The 17244-nt window shown below is 37.0% G+C and overlaps 1 non-coding gene across 1 annotated transcript; it reads right to left on the bottom strand.

Moving 5' to 3' along the window:
* Positions 1-1651: 1651 nt before the first annotated feature.
* LOC112392104 (U6 spliceosomal RNA) lies at positions 1652-1755 on the bottom strand. The gene has a single exon (XR_003001628.1). It is a non-coding gene; the product is annotated as a U6 spliceosomal RNA (small nuclear RNA).
* Positions 1756-17244: the final 15489 nt, after the last annotated feature.

The following is a 17244-nucleotide window of genomic DNA, read 5'->3' as shown; positions in this document are numbered from 1 at the left end:
TGTTTTCAACACTTCATGTCATTTATATCAAGATTATTTTGGGTACAGATCGAATTAGATACAAACCCTTAATTAAAACATTTTCAGATGTCACAAATGACACTTTAAGAAACATATAACCATAAACAGATGTAATTGTGACTTTTCTACAACAGAATGTATTGTCAATAAAATCATGTACCAATTCTTAGCATGTGTTTGTTTCCTCATGTCATTAATCACAGATCATGTCAATATTAACCATAATTTGCATTTTGTTCTGATAAAGCTGCTCCTTTATTTCTTGTTTGAATATTCAGTTTTGAAATATATATTTGTTTAACTCATGCATTGCTACTCCTCATTTATTTATTTTTTAATTTTATAAGCCAGTTCTTTTCCATTTCATCAGGACAGGTCACAACTGCTTTTATCTAAATCAAGTTGCATATTCATTAAATACTCACGGTCTGAACTTTAGACATATTGTTTTACATACTGTCTTTTATTACTCTAATTGCTATGCTACACGTATTTTTCCAAAGTGACATTGCAATGTACGGTACATTTTTCTGATATTCCTAAAATTACCTTTCCTTCTCACCTTTTCTTTCACCTCAACACCTTTTCAGTGATGAATTCTCAAAAGGAATTCTGGAGCTCAAACAACGATAAAGGTGTAATAAAATTTTCAAATTAATTATAAATTGGTATTTAAAATTTTGCCTCTCTGGATGTGAACATATACATAGAAAAGTCAGATGCAGCAGGTAACAGATAATTAAAGAACAAAATTAATTGTTATGATCAAGGTAGCTCTTTATTATTTCACACTATTAATTAATACACTTGTAAAATGTATGATGCTTCTGCAATATTGTTTTTTTAATTTTATTTTATACTGGAGTAGAGTAGATTAACAATGTTGTGTTATAGGTGTACAGCAAAGCGATTCAGTTATACACATATCTATTCTTTTTCAAATTCTTTTCCCATTTCATTCATTCATTACAGAGTATTGAGCAGAGTTCCCTGTGCTATACAGTAGTTCCTTGTTGGTTATCTATTTTAAATATAGCAGTGTGTACACGTCAATCCCAAACTCCCATTCCATCCCTCATCCCTACCCTTCCCCCCTGGTAACCATAAATTCAATTCTCTAAGTCTGTGAGTCCGTTTCTGTTTTGTAAATAAGTTCATTTGTATCACTTTTTTTTAGATTCCTCATGTAAGGGATATCATATGGTATTTTTCTTTCTCTGTCTGACTTACTTCACTTAGTATGGTAATCTCCAGGTCCTATCAATACCTATTTTTTAATGTCTAAATTATTTTTTATTCCCTTTGGAAATCTCCAGTAGATGACAGATGAGTTGGTGGATTATATACAATATCTCTATACTACACTGTAGTAACACCACATTAAAATATTATTTAATTCTAAATTCACTTCAAGAGAAAAAGGTAAAATACAGGGGAACGTAGTGTTAATTCAGAAAATAAAATAGGTCACTTTTAGCACTTAAAATGCAAAATTTAAACTTTAAAAATTACTAAGTATAAAAATTATTAACCTACTTCCTCTAAAAGTGGTTATCCACCATTGAATGTCTTGCAGGATCGCTTTCAGATTTACAGTGAAACAATAATCTCTAAGAGAACATGCTTCACAAAATACACAGAGTGCTTCATGAATTTGTGTGTCTTCTTGTGCAAGGGCCCAGCTAATCTTCTCTGAGTCATTCCAATTTAAGTGCATGTGCTGCCAGAACATACATGATTTTTAAACAACTTTTTAAATTAGTTTTAATCCCCATTCAATACGTAATTTTTTTTTTTTTTGGCCATGCTGTCCAGCTTGCAGGATCTTAGTTCCCTGATCAGGGATCAAACACAGGCCCCCTACAATGGAAGGGTGGCGTCCTAACCACTCGACCGCCAGGGAAGTCCCTAAACACTGATTTTATAATATGATATATGTAACAGTACTCTCATTTACATCAATATTGACATGATAATTATATCAATATTGTTACAATAAATGTTTGTTAAGCCACCCAGTCTATGGTATTTTGTTATAGCAGCCTGAACTAAGATAGACTTTGGTAGTAAGAAGTGGGGTGCCACTGTAACAAATACCTAAAAATGTGGAGGTTTTAGAGGCTGGAAGAGTTTTGAGGTGCATGTTAGGAAAAGCCTACGGACCGTTAAAAGTGATCCTGGTGAGAGTTCAGAAAGGAAAGGGGAATAAATCTTGCATCTTCTTAGAGAATACAAAAGTAATCCTGTATATAGAATGTTGGTGATAAATGGAATATTGCCTGCCACATCAGTAAACAAAGGATGTTAGTCATCAATGATTGCAGCCCTCCAGCGTGAGCCCTTGAGCCCTGAGGAAACTCAGGAAGGAAAGAATGCCTGCCATCTAGCACCCATCAGACTGCAGCCACTCCCTACAGTGAGGAAACTCAGGATGTGAAGACACAGGCCCCAGATGGCTGAGGTGCATATCAAAGGAATGATGTCAGTGAGCCCAGACTCTTGCATCTTCCCACACATAGAAGAGTGCTAAATTCTTTAATTTCACATATCTGGTTTTCTTTATTTATTTTTTTTTTAAACTTTTTATTTTATATTGGGGTAGAGCCTATTAACAATGTTGTGATAGTTTCAGGTACACAGCAAAGTGACTCAGCCATACATATACACGTGTCCATTCTCCCCCAAACTCCCCTCCCATCCAGGCTGCCACATAACATTGAGCAGAGTTCCCTGTGCTACACAGTACATCCTTGTTGGTTATCCATCTTAAATATAGCAGTGTGTACATGTCAATCCCAAGCTCCCTAACTATCCCTTCCCCCCACCCTTCCCCCCCATAACAATAAGTTCGTTCTCTAAACCTGTGAGTCTGTTTCTGTTTTTTAAATGAGTTCATTTGTATCATTTCTTTTTAGATTCCTCATTTAAGGGATATCATATGATATTTCTCTTTCTCTGTCTGACTTACTTCACTCAGTATGACAATCTCTAGGCCCATCCATGTTGCTGCAAATGGCATTATTTCATTCTTTTAAATGGCTGAGTAATATTCCATTATATATGTAACACATCTTTTTTATCCATTCCTCTGTTCATGGATGTTTAGTTTGCTTTCATGTCTTGGCTGTTGTAAACAGTGCTGCAATGAACATTGGAGTGCATGTATCCTTTCAGGCCATGTTTTTCTCCCAATTTATGCCCAGGAGGGTCATATGGTAGCTCTATCCATACTGTTCTCCCTAGTGGCTGTACAATTTACCTTCCCACCATCAGTGTAGGAGGGTTCCCTTTTCTCCACACCCTCTCCAGTATTTATTGTTTGTGTATTTTTTGATGATAGCCATTTTGACTGGTATGAGGTGATATCTCATTGTAGATCATTCTTTAACACAATACACAAAAATAAGCTCAAAATGGATTAAAGACCTAAATGTGAGATGGGACACTATAAAATTCCTAGAGGAAAGCATAGGCAGAACACTCTGACATAAATTGCAGCAAGATCTTTTTCAGTCTGTCTCCCAGAATAATGGAAATAAAAACAAACATAAAAATGGGACCTGATTAAACTCAAAAGCTTTTGCACAGCAAAGGAAACAAACAAAATGAAAAGACAACCCACAGATTGGAAGAAAATATTTGCAAATGATGTGACTGACAAGGGATTAGTCTCCAAAATTTACAAACAGCTCATGAGACTTAATGTCATCAAAAACAACCCAATCAAAAAATGGGTAGAATACCTAAATAGATATTTCTCCAAAGACGTACAGATGGCCAAGAGGCACATGGTTTTCTTTAATTGACAGTAATCTTTTGATGTTCCTGACTACCTGCCCTTTGTTGCAAAACTCCTATATATCCTAGCTCCCCCATCACCTCCTTGGAGCAGTTCTCTCAGGGTTACTTGAGATGCTTCCTCCTGGGCTTGGAGTCCTAAAAATCTCCACCAAATAAAACATAACTCTAACTCTCAACTTTTAGGTTGTGAATAATTTTTTAGTTGACAGCAGTAAAGGCCATTCTGACGAGGTCCAGATGGAAATGAGGAACATGTTGTTGGACAGTGGAGAAAAAGGTGATTCCTGTTATAAAGTGGCAAAGAACATGGCTGTGTTGTGTCTGTGTTCCAGTGTCTTGTGGAAGGTAGGACTTGAGAGTGATAAAACTGGATATTTAGCTGAGATTTCTAAGTAACGTGTTGAAGGAGCGGCTTGTTTTCTCCTGACTGCTGATAGTAAAATCCAAGAGAGAAATAAATTGAAGAAGGAATTGTTAAGCAATGAGCAAAAAGAAACCAGAACTTAAAGATTTGAAAAATTCTCAGCCTATCCATATTGCAAAAAAATGAGAAAGCATATTCTGAAGAGGACACTGAGAGTTTAACTGACCATTTTGATGAGATCAGAATGGATACAAACCATGGACCTAATCAGCCATCAAGTAGAGGCCAGGATCAGAGATGGGATTATACCAGCAGACATACTGCCAGATGGGATTAAAGAGAATGGAGAAAACGGGACAGAGTGAAGGAAGGCTTTTGGACCTTTTTGATTTTATAGAAAAGGATGACAGAATTTTTTAGCTGTGAATGTGTGCTATTCTTCACGAAAAGGCGAGAATGGCCCTGAAGGTGATTCAGATATCATTAGGGCCATCACCTCAGGCCAGGTGACCTGAAGCTGAAACTGTGAAAGCAGATCTGCCTGGAGCCATGGGGGGGAGTGGGGGACAGGTGGGCGGAGAGGAGGGCAACCCCTACCCAGCATAATATTATCATTTATATTCATGTTGATATGATATAACTATTTTCCTGGCAACAATGTTCATAATCTTTTTTTTAACCTTTTTTATGTAGCACATCAACTATAGAATTAAGACTTTCTTTATAAATATTAAATATAATAAAGCATTTTATATTATTGCCAATAGAGAGAGGTACTCTGGTTGAATAAAAGCTTGGCAGAGAATGGATTTATTTTGATTCTGGTCCTATCTTTACCGTTAATTATCTCTTTGATTTAGAGCTGGGCCCTCCCATTCTCTCTGCCTTGGAATTTTCATGAGGACAATAATACTTAATCTCCATACTTCCCACAATTGTTGTGAGCGAAATAACTCTGATAATACTATAATTTGGATATGTGGTGAATGATAAAGTATAAGACCTCTTATTTCTAGAGTAATTTTAGCAGTTAAAATAAATTTGATTATTTGAGTAATGATAGTCATACTTAAATACAGGTGCGTCTCTACTGGATATGCAATTGAATTTGCTGTGAGTGTGTGAATGCCTTCTTGGTACTTTAGTGTATATTTTGCACCTTAAAAATATTTAGAGCAGAAAAATATTTTTAAAATTATTACCACTTATATAAGAATTTAAGTTCTAAAGGTAAAGGTGTTTTTGCTTTAGCCTCAGGAATGCCTACTTATAATTGTCTCCCACCTGCTAAAGTCACTTAAGGTATAAAGAATGACCTGTGAATTTGATTTTACATTTATCACAAAAACATCACCTTGACATTTAAAGAAAAAGAAAACATTTTATGTGATTGCAAATGAGCACTTAAGATATTGAAAAGTCTCCTTCATGAGAAAACAAAATGCTCTTCTTTTGTTTTTTTAAAAGTACCAACTGTCCTCTCCATAGTAACATATGTCAGAGTATCCTACATAGATTTGGGGTGAAGAAGCCAGCCCATAATTCTTCAAATTATCATTGGGTTTTGCAGTAGACTAAAGCCATGTTTAATCTTGAAAGATTGACAAGTAGGAAATAACTTTCTGCTCTGGGAATGAGAAAATTATGCTTTGAGGAAAAACAGCAGACAAATCAACCATTTTTAAAGTGATGTTTGTTCATTTTCATAGGATTATAAATTTGGGGGATGACTGACATGCATTTATCCTCTTCAAACAGTGGTTCATAATGTGTGAGCCATACAAGAGGGTTTGAGTGAGTGAATGACACTGAGGTTAAGAGAGGTATTGGAAGGGGTCTATAAATCCATGTGCCATGACTATAGACTGGATATCTCATTTTTCAAGTGTATGCTGATACACATATTGATTTGCTGATATATATACTCAAATTCGTTTGGCATTATCAATTTTCTTAATCAGTTAGTACTAAAATTACAATTGCTATCATTTGAATACATATTTTTAAGAAAAGTGTAACCACTGTTATATTAATTAAACAAGGGGGTCGTTAGAGTGACCTGGTTCTAGTGCCATGGTGGTCGACATAAGCAAAGCATACTCTAAGCCTGTAAATGCCTTAAGGTTACAAAGTTGAAACCTAAGGACAACCAGTCACAAAGAGCCAACTACTCTTTAAGTTATTGCAGTCAATGATTTCCTAACTTTGCCTCTGCCTTTTTCTCTATAAAATCTCTCCCCCAAGTTCCTCTCAGTGGAACACTTCTAACCACTTCACATTTAGCACTCCCTGATTTGAATTAATTTTTGCACAAATAAATTCTTAAAATTTTTAATATACCTCAGTTCATCTTTTAACACTACTTTCTGAAATTAATCCCAATATTAAGAATTGAAAGGTTACAGAGCTTGGGGAAGGAGTTAGTAACACAAATTTGTAAACAAAATGTCACATGAAATGATCATTCATATTAGGAAGGTTACGCCAATCCCAAATCAGTGTTATATATACTTAGTTTTAAAAAGGACAGGACTTCCCTGGTGGCGCAGTGGTTAAGAATCTGCCTGCCAATGCAGGGGACACGGGTTCGAGCCCTGGTCCAGGAAGATCCCACATGCTGCGGAGCAACTAAGCCCGTGCGCCACAACTACTGAGCCTGCGCTCTAGAGCCCTCGAGCCATAACTACTGAGCCTGCGTGCCACAACTACTGAAACCCACAGGCCTAGAGCCCTGCTCCGCAACAAGAAGCCACTGCAATGAGAAGCCCGCTCAGCACAACAAAGAGTAGCCCTCGCTTGCCGCTCATGTGCAGCAACAAAGACCCAACGCAGCCAAAAATAAGTAAATAAATAAGTTAATTTAAAAAAAATAAAAAGGATAATTGTTTCCACATTCAGTATGCTCACAGGTACAAAGAAATATAAATGAAATGCAAAATACATTCATAGCGAAATAGAGATAATACAAAAAAAATTATATTTGATTGTGAAACTATTCAACCTCTTTCAGTTTCCCTTTTGAAGTTCTAGTAATTTGTATTAAAAGTACAAATTGCTCTTACAATTGAAAAGAACAAAATTAAGCCAGCCAAGTCGTTCTACATAGCAAAAAGTAAATATTTTTTCATGTTTTGATTCCTTATTTCTCACCTTAGGTTGCTCTACTTATTAACAAGTATGTATAGTTACTGTTTTAAAGTACTTAGGATAAACTAAAGAATAAGACAGTTGTGGTTTATGTACTTGCAGGACTTAAAGTGTAAAAGGATTATGGAAATTGCAATTATAATAAATAATGCCATCAGAAAGGTAAAATCTAAAACTAAAGGAAAATGATAAGTTGTAATAAATATGACAAAGATTTGATACCCTTAATATATAAAGAGCTCATAAAAGTTGATAACAAAAGCACAATGCCACCAGTCTTAAATGTTGCCACAGTTAAGAATAGACAAAAATGTGAGTAATGATCCTCAAAAAAGAGGCCAGTGTTCAACTTCCTTTTATGTAAATACATACAATGAAGCACAGCTCTCTCAAAACCTCTCATTGTCTCTCCCTCTCTTTCCCTACCACCCTCAATTGGCCAAGATAAGGTTGGTCAGGATGGGCTCAATTGGGATCCCTCACACAAGCTTTCTGGAATGCAATTTAACAATACTTTTTTAAATATTATAAAGTTTATTACAGTATGAGCAAATAATTTTTCTTGTAAATAACTAAGTACAAAAGTAGTCAGAAATTCAAAGCAATATTTCCAGCAAAGGTATTTAATAAGGAATTATTTATACATGTATAACAAAGGTAATAATATATATTAATATTTTATATATGTACTAGTATGGGCTTTCCTTGTACAGTTTCATATACCAGTCTTCTCCATGGTTTCCTGAGGCATTCATCTGTGGGGAGGAGGAGAAAAGCGAGGAAGAGGGTTGAAGGATAAGGCATAAGGATTGTTGGAGCAAAGAGTTTATTATTTTACCTCTGGTATCCAAAACAGGATTTTTGGGTGTGCATCAGAAAAGCCCTTGAATGCCAGGCTTTGTGAAGAAGAACCTGTTTTTCTGAATTCCTTAGGACATATCAAAATGTAGACCTCAAGAGAACAAACTGAAGATTTTCCCGCTAGAGAAGGCCTCTCCTCTGCCCCTGAATAGGCCATGAGGCAGTAGGAGACACATGAGATGGTCCGAAAGCGACAATGTCTTTCACATCTTGTGGCCCCCATGTGACCCTCAGTAGACCCAGAATCTCTCCCTGTGCCCTGTGAGGTGACACAGGGTTGCCAGCAGCGCAAATCCGAAAGCAGGACAAAGAAGCAAATGGCTGGGACACGAGTTCTGACAACAGGTATCAGCTCTTCACCCCAAAATGCCAGTGAGATCTTGTCATGCTTTAATTGTCATGAATCTGGGCCCAGATCAATCTAGCCATTCCACTACAGAAACCAGGAAGGACCCAAAGGATAACACAGGTATCTGAAAATTTTATTTCTACTCCAGTAAAGAAACAGCCCCGATTACAAAGTCTTAGCCAGTGGAAACCTCTTGAAATTGACACTATGGAGTTAAGTAAGATTTAATTATCTTTTTTTTTTTTGTTAAGTAAGATTTAATTTTTTTTTTTTTTTTTTTTTTTGCAGAGTAGCCACATTTAACATTACTTTTAATCACAGTTTTAGGCCACTCCCACTGGTGGTTTTGGTCTTATTCGTTTTTTTTTTAATTAATTCATTCATTTATTTATTTTTGGCTGCATTGGGTCTTCGTTGCTGCGTATGAGCTTCCTTTAGGTGTGGCGAGTGGGGGCTACTCTTCGTAGTGGTGCGCGGGCTTCTCATTGCAGTGGCTTCTCTTGTTGCAGGGCATAGGCTCTAGGCGCTCGGGCTCAGTAGTTGTGGCTCTCAGGCTTTGCTGCTTCATGGCATGTGGGATCTTCCCGGACCAGGGCTCTAACCCATGTCCCCTGCATTGGCAGGCAGATTCTTAACCACTGTGCCACCAGGGAAGCCCTGGTCTTATTCTTGATTACAATTGAATTGATTATACTTTACACATTTTATAAATTACATCTTCACCCAAGGTCATCTTTTTACTTAGGTCTATAGTGAGTAGGTTTTCTTTTTCTCCTTTTTTGAAAAATGCTAACCAATGAGAGAGTTTTGTTTTATAATAAAATTTAGACATCTTCACCATGTTATTTTATGTCACTGGTGACTTTGAAGCATGAATTATTAAAAACTTATTTGGGATGCATTTTTTCCTGTGGCAACAAGGCATGATTCAGATATTTTACATTGTCCTCTCCAACAAAGGTGTTCGTAATACTTAATTTTGAATTTAAATGCCAGGATTTCGATGTATAATGCTACATGTCTCTTCAATTATGGATGTTTATGATGCTGCATTTGATTTCATAATTATATGATTCAATAAAATATCACTGAACCAAAGCACATACTTCCATGGAAATAATTATATTGTATCGTAATGAATACTTGAACTCATTAAAATTCACCCAAAACTGTAATATCATAATGAGTTGATCAAAACATTAAAATTCAATGAAGCAATGATGGATGAATCAACTTTAACTCCTCATATACCAATACTAATAAACAAAATATTTCTTATGCTACTAAGTACTGTACTTATCACCCTGGTGCACAAGTTCTCTATTTTTATGCAAATTTTCATTATTGGTTAATGTCTTAGTGATTTTACAGTATTTGTATACAAAGAAACAAATGAATCCTGGCAATGAGATCTGATAAAATTAAATTAACATCAGTTTTACCAGATATAAAGTTTTATCTATCTGGAAGGTAAACCAGAGATGTGTCTTTAAAAGATGAATTTTCCCATTTTAGGAAAGAGGTAGACGGTAGAGTCTGTTCTACCATAGATTAATATCTGGTGATTACAGAGCCCTTAGCCTTCTGCCTTGAGGGATGGACCTCATCTCCTCAAATGCAGGCTTTGATTAAAAGGAAGATGAATGAAAACCATTTTCTTGGTTCTTTCCTGCCCATTCTGAACCGACATACACATTTGAATTCCATTTATTTCTTAAGTGCTCACACCTCCCATCCTCACAATATATTGTCACCTTTCTTTCAGGCTCTGCAGTGGCTCAGATCCAGTGAAAAGAATGCACATGATCATTCTGTTTCAAAACTAATTTAAAAAAGATAAGGCACAAAAACTTTCATGGGAGACTAAGCCAGAAAGAACTTGGATAAGAGTGAGAGGTCACAGGGGAGTCCTAATTGGAAAAGTTGGGAAGTGGCAGAAATAGCTTGCTCTATTTTTGCATATGAAAAATTTCTGGATTGGTGGAAAAGTCCAGAGACTTTGAATCTAAATTCATGGATTTTCATCCCAGCTCTGACACAGCTGTGTGTCACCTCTGCAGGACTTGTAACCTCTCATTAAAGAAAGATAATATCTATCTCACAGGTTTTGAGGATTACCTCAGAAGATTAGTGTAATAGGCCTTTATGAAATAGATTGTAGTATGTTAGTGTAAGTTAACATTAATTTAGAAAGGTGGTGGCTCAATATTCTTACTAGATGGCTAATTTACTCAGGTCAGTTTTAGGAAATAACTATGCAATTGGCTATTGTTACATTTTACTATTATTATTATTTTGTGTGTGTGTGTGTGTGTGTGTGGTATGCAGGCCTCTCACTGTTGTGGCCTCTCCCGTTACGGAGCACAGGCTCCGGACGTGCAGGCTCAGCGGCCATGGCTCATGGGCCCAGCCGCTCCGCGGTATGTGGGATCTTCCCGGACCGGGGCACGAACCCGTGTCCCCTGCATCGGCAAGTGGACTCTCAACCACTGCGTGCCACCAGGGAAGCCCTACATTTTATTCTTGATAAACATTTTCCTATATGCGTTCTTCTCCTCTGAATTCATGAGAAACGATGATTGTACAAGTCAATTCACTTAATATTACTGAGTGCTTACTATGTATCAGTCATCATGGTAAGAAATTTGAATGCATTATTTTCCTATGTAATCCTTACATTAATTTTATGAGTATATTATTTTCTCTACATAAGAAACTATGGCATGGAGAGTGAATCAGAGTAATATTTTTATATATTAAAATAATGTGTTGTTACCACCTCTATTTCTTGTCCCTTATTCAGCTGTAACTAGCGTATTTTATGCCCATTACCTCAGGAACAGTAAGACACCACAGAGTTTTTTAATTTCCAATAAGAATAATCCCCCTTTCTTTCTTAAACTATAGTCCAGTGAGTAGCTAATAATAGTAATTTTGGGGTTTTACCCTATAATATAAATTTTTGTAAATAGCTTACATTATTTTATTTACTCCTCTGAAAAACACTAGGAGAGATGTTCTATTATTATACACATTTTATAGAGCCTTACCTCTGAGTTTATAAAACCTTACACAGACCTGAAATAGGTTATCTTTCCCAGACACATAGATATTAAGAAGTAGAATGAGGCTTCAAAACTCTCTAAGCTTCACCTCCAAGGAAAGAGCTGAGAGACTGAAAAGATTCTCATTCCCTGTACTCTTCTGCCTTTTAGATAAGCCCACTTAAAGAAGAAATCATTTTTTTTAAAATAGCACATTTGGCGATCCAAGGATATAGTGCGCTTATGCTCTTGAAATGCTGCTAGGCGCTGGAGAAACTGCAAGAGCCCAGAGTTCCCCAAAGCCCACCATCAAATCAGAGTAGAAAAGTGTTAGCATGATATGTCCAAGCAGATGGTTGTATCTTGTCAACCTCATACACATCATGTCCCAGCGATTTTTCCTGCTCCATAGAAAAGCACAGTGATGGAGCATGTCACAATCATGCTAAATTTCTTAGAGCTCCAGAAGAGCACAAGATAAGACAACTCTTCACAAGGCCACTAAGTGGGGAAGTGGAAATAGTGGAACTAACCAAGTAGCTGCCCATACCTGAGATGCCCACAGCAGCGGCTACATGGACACAAATGAGAGGACAAAATGGGATGACCATGAAGACAGGTTTTTTTCATGAAGCTATTGAAGGCTGAAGTTCAGGGATCCTAACTCACATGAGTTCATTCAATGGCATGGAATATGTTGAAATGACCTTATTCCAATATTCTATTTAGTTGAAGAATACATTGCAAAAATATAATGCACAGCTTGAAAGTGTAGAGTTCAGTGAATTTTGACAAACTTACATCCACGTGTAACCACAAATCACATTGAGATATAGCACATTTCCATCCTCCCAGCAAGCTTTCTTGTGCCCCTATCTATTATAGCCCACACCCAGAACCAAACACACTTCCTATTCAGTTTTTTTCTAGATTGTCCTGGCTGTACTAAGTTTATGCGTTTCCATGTAAATTTTAGAATCACCTTATTAATTTCTTCAAAAAGACTTGGAATCTTAAACTCTGAATTCTGTCTCCTTAGAACTCAGTGCCTGCTGTGATCTCTACTCAGTTCTCTAAACCTTCAAGCTGTTGTTTTCCTGAACACCCTGGGGCTTTCCCCCAATGTGTGCATAGTTCAAGAAGCAGCCAAGGGCCTGGGGGGAGGTTGTATACAAGTTTGGGCCACCTCCATTTATTATTCATTTTTTTGTGGTATTTTTTCTCACTTTCCCGCTGTTTTTGATCTTAAATTCTGGCTTCTTACTTCTCAGCCCATTACGACTTCACTGTTTGCTTGAGATATATTTAATGGGCATTGTTTAGTAGAAAAACTAAATAGATCTGAGTTTCACCCAGACTCTTTCCATTCTTTCAAGGATTATGTACCCTCTGGTTTCTGCTTAGTTTTGGTCACCCTACAGTGTCTTCACAGTTACTTTAAAAAGTAATTTGTCTAGCTAGAGAGTATAATTGTCTTTGGGAGATGCTTTAGTTTTCTGTACAATACTCTGACATTTCCAGAAACTGTCATCTACTTTAAAAAATTTATAGACATCTTGAGTTGCAGTGTCAGAGGCAGCGTTTCCGCACACGGCGCGGGCCCGAGCTAAGGTGTCAGTGCAGCCATTTCTCACTAGGCACGCTGAAGTACCGGGTGCAAGGCCTCTGCATGAAGCACCCTGTAAACAAGTGAAACTAGACTAAGCACAAAGGAAAAGAAAAAAAACAAGGTTTTATGACAGTAACTCTGCTCAGGTTTGAATTAAAATGGTGTTTCTCCAATTCTAATGTGTATAAAAATCACCTGTAGATCTGTGAAAATGCACAGTCCACTTCAGTAGGTCTGGCCTGGGATTCTACAGTTTTAACAGGGTGCCGGATTATTCCCACGTGCTGGTCTTAAGATCACGTTTTGAATAGATGGAACTTTAAGATGACGGAGGAGTAAGATGTGCAGATCACATTCCTCCCCACAAATACATCAGAAATACATCTACATGTGGAACAACTCCTACAAAACACCTACTGGAAACTGGAAGAAGACCTCAAACTTCCCAAAAGGCAAGAAACTCCCCACATACCTGGCCATGTGACTGACAGGGTCTTGGTGCTCTGGACAGGTGTCAGGCCTGTGCCTCTGAGGTGGGAGAGCTGATTTCAGATCATTGGTCCACCAGAGACCTCCTGGCCCCATGTGATATCAAACGGCAAAAACTCTCCCAGAGATCTCCATCTCAACGCTAAGAAACAGCTTCACTCAACAACCAGCAAGCTATAGTGCTGGACATCCCATGCCAAGAAAGGAACACAACCCCACCCATTAGCAGAGAGGCTGCCTAAAATCATAATAAGGTCACAGACACCCCAAAACACACCACCAGATGGGGTCCTGCCCACCAGAAAGACAAGCTTCATGCACCAGAAGATAGGCACTAGTCTCCTTCACCAGGAAGACTACACAACTTACTGAGCCAACATTAGCCACTGGGGGCAGACACCAAAGACAATGTGAACTATGAACTTGCAGCCTGCAAAAAGGAGACCCCAAACACAGTAAGTTAAGCAAAATGAAAAGACAGAGAAGCACACAGCAGATGAAGGAGCAAGGTAAAAACCCACCAGACCAAACAAATGAGAGGAAATAGGCAGTTTACCTGAAAAAGAATTCAGAGTAATGATAGTAAGGATGATCCAAAATCTTGGAAGTAGAATGGACAAAATACAAGAAACGTTTAACAAGGACCTAGAAGAACTAAAGAGCAAACAAACAATGATGAACAGCACAATAAATGAAATTTAAAATTCTCTAGAAGAAATCAATAGCAGAATAACTGAGGCAGAAGAACGAATAAGTGACCTGGAAGATAAAATAGTGGAAATAACTACTGCAGAGCAGAATAAAGAAAAAAGAATGAAAAGAACTGAATACAGTCTCAGAGACCTCTGGGACTACATTAAATGCACCAACATTCAAATTATAGGGATCCCAAAAGAAGAAGAGAAAAAGAAAGGGACTTAGAAAATATTTGAAGAGATTATAGTTGAAAACTTCCCTAATATGGGACAGGAAATAGTCAAGTCCAGGAAGTGTTGAGAGTCCCATACATGATAAATTCAAGGAGAAACATGCCAAGACACATATTAAGCAAACTATCAAAAATTAAATAGAAAAAATATTAAAAGCAGCAAGGGACAAGCAACAGATAACATACAAGGGAATCCCCATAAGGTTAACAGCTGATCTTTCAGCAGAAATTCTACAAGTCAGAAGGGAGTGGCAGGACATATTTAAAGTGATGAAGGAGAAAAACCTCAAGAGATCACTGAAGAAATCAAAGAGGAAATCAAAAAATACCTAGAAACAAATGACAATGAAAACACAACGGTCCAAAACCTATGGGATGCAGCAAAAGCAGTTCTAAGAGGGAAGCTTATAGCAATACAGTCCTACCACAAGAAACAAAAAACATCTCAAGTAAACAACCTAACCTTACACCCAAAGCAATCAGAGAAAGAAGAACAAAAATCCCCCAAAGTTAGTAGAAGGAAAGAAATCATAAAAATGAGATCAGAAATAAATGAAAAAGAAATGAAGAAAATGATGGCAAAGATCAATAAACCTTAAACCTAGTTCTTTGAGAAGATAAAATTGATAAACTATTAGCCAGACTGAACAAGAAAAAAAAGAATACTCAAATCAATAGAATTAGAAATGAAAGAGGAGAAGTAACAGCTGATAATGCAGAAATACAAAGGATAATGAGAGATTACTACAAGCAGCTATATGCCAATAAAATGGACAACCTAGAAGAAATGGACAAATTCTTAGAAAAGCACAACTTCCGAGACTGAACAAGGAGGGAATAGAAAATATAAACAGACCAATCACAAGCACTGAAATTGAGACTGTGCTTAAAAATCTTCCAATCATATTAACAAATTGAAGGAGAAAAACCATATGATCATCTCAATAGATGCAGAAAAAGCATTTGACAAAATTCAACACCATTTATGATGAAAATCCTCCAGAAAGTAGGCACAGAGAGAACTTACCCCAACATAATAAAAGCCATATATGACAAACCCACAGCAAACATCGTCCTCAATGGTGAAAAACTGAAAGCATTTCCACTAAGATCAGGAACAAGGTAAGGTTATCCACTCACCACTATTATTCACCATAGTTTTGGAAGTTTTAGCCACAGCAATCAGAGAAGAAAAAGAAATAAAAGGAATCCAAATTGGAAAAGAAGAAGTAAAGCTGTCACTGTTTGCAGATGACATGATAGTATACATAGAGAATCCTAAAGATGCTACCAGAAAACTACTAGAGCTAATCAATGAATTTGGTAAAGTAGCAGGATAAAAAATTAATGCACAGAACTCTCTTGCATTCCTATACACTAATGATGAAAAATCTGAAAGAGAAATTAAGGAAACACTTCCATTTCCCACTGCAACCAAAAGAATAAAATACCTATGAATAAACCTACCTAAGGAGACAAAAGACCTGTATGCAGAAAACTATAAGATACTGATGAAAGAAATTAAAGATGATAGAAATAGATGGAGACATACTCCATGTTCTTGGATTGGAAGAATCAACATTGTGAAAATATACTACCCAGAGCAATGTACAGATTCAATGCAATCCCTATCAAACTACCAATGGCATTTTTCACAGGAATAGAACAAAAAATTGCACAATTTGTATGGAAACACAAAAGACCCTGAATAGCCAAAGCAATCTTGAGAAAGAAAAACGGATCTGGAGGCTGCTGGAGTTCAGACTATACTACAAAGCTACAGTAATCCAGACAGTATGGTACTGGCACAAAAACAGAAATATACACCAATGGAACAGGTTAGAAAGTCCAGAGATAAACCCACACACATATAGTCACCTTATCTTTGATAAAGGAGGCAAAAATATACAATGGAGAAAAGACAGCCTCTTCAATAAGTGGTGCCGGGGTAACTGAACAGCTACATGTAAGAGAATGAAATTAGAACACTCCCTAACACCAAACTCAAAAATAAACTCAGAATGAATTAAAGACCTAAATATCAGGCCAGACACTATAAAACTCTTAGAGGAAAACATAGGAAGAACTCTCGATGTCATACATCACAGCAAGATCCTTTTTGACCCACCTCCTAGAGCAATAGAAATAAAAATAAACAAATGGGGCCTAATGAAAGTTAAAAGCTTTTGCACAGCAAAGGAAACCATAAACAGGATGAAAAGACACCCTCAGAATGGGAGAAAATATTTGCAAACGAATCAAATGACAAAGGATTAATCTCCAAAATTTACAAGCAGCTCATGCAGCTCAATATCAAAAAAACCAACCCCATCCAAAAATGGGCAGACCTAAATAGACATTTCTCCAAAGAAGATATACAGATTGCCAACAAACACATGAAAGGATGCTCAACATCACTAATCATTAGAGAAATGCAAATCAAAACTACAATGAGGTATCACCTCATACCAGTCAGAATGGCCATCATGATAAAATCTACAAACAATAAATGCCGGAGAGGGTGTGGAGAAAAGGCAACCCTCTTGCACTGTTGGTGGGAATGTACACTGATACAGCCACTATGGAGAACAGTATGGATGTTCCCTGAAAACCTAAAAATAGAACTACCAT

This window comes from Neophocaena asiaeorientalis, unplaced genomic scaffold, assembly GCF_003031525.2.
Source record: "Neophocaena asiaeorientalis asiaeorientalis breed wild unplaced genomic scaffold, Neophocaena_asiaeorientalis_V1.1 scaffold378, whole genome shotgun sequence".
Classification (NCBI taxonomy): Eukaryota; Metazoa; Chordata; class Mammalia; order Artiodactyla; family Phocoenidae; genus Neophocaena; species Neophocaena asiaeorientalis.
This window is presented reverse-complemented; position numbering and strand designations above follow the sequence as displayed.